The following is an 870-nucleotide window of genomic DNA, read 5'->3' as shown; positions in this document are numbered from 1 at the left end:
TGTTTCAGCTTTTCGGGGTATGATTATTCCAATGAATCTCTTCCTTTGATTTGATACCACTGTTCTGTATAAAGGGAATTGTTTTTTTTACTGAAATTATGTGTGTTGCCTTTACTTAGTTTTAATTACTAATACTGCCATAATGGTAATTTTCGTTATGTGCCATGTCAATCTCTAGTATACTTTTCAGCAGTATGTGCCCCTGGAATGGTTTTTTACAGGTCTGCATGCAATAACAAAACCTATATTTTTTTTCTTAGGACTTAATTTGTTTTCTGTTTCAAAATCAGAAAAAAATGGGTCGGCAAATCCGAGAAGCAACAAATTTAATTGGTGTGGCCTAAGAATAAATAAATAATTTTATTTCCCGCCTTTGAGCTTGTATACTATGGTCTATGGCGTTATAAATATTGAGAACTACCTCCGAACGAGCATCGAGGGGTCACAGATAAGGACAGAAAGTCAGCTGTTGGTAGATAGTATCATTTTGAAAACTGGTCTATTAGTACTACATAATGAGAAAGAGACCGCTTGCATCATTTCCTGTAATAGTTGTTTTTGAGGAGATCTTCATTGTTATTCTCTAGTCGGCATTCTTCATCGGCATTAAAGTTTCCATCTTTATCAATAACTGGTTGCTGCAATAGACTCATTGTGTGCTGGACGGTACAATGGTGACATCTAGCGACCTATTGCAGCAAGTAAAACAAAATGCTGCAGTACTGAAATGGATTAATAGGAGTCGCTCTTGATCCAATCATGTGAAATCTTGTTTTCTCGATGAAGTAATCTGATGTGTCTCCTTTGTCATCCACCGGCTATCAATGGTTATAAATTTGGAATACACAACATATTTGAGTAATAGATTTA

Source organism: Branchiostoma floridae, chromosome 19 (genome assembly GCF_000003815.2).
Source record: "Branchiostoma floridae strain S238N-H82 chromosome 19, Bfl_VNyyK, whole genome shotgun sequence".
NCBI classification, from domain to species: Eukaryota; Metazoa; Chordata; class Leptocardii; order Amphioxiformes; family Branchiostomatidae; genus Branchiostoma; species Branchiostoma floridae.
Note: the sequence above shows the minus strand (reverse complement) of the source record.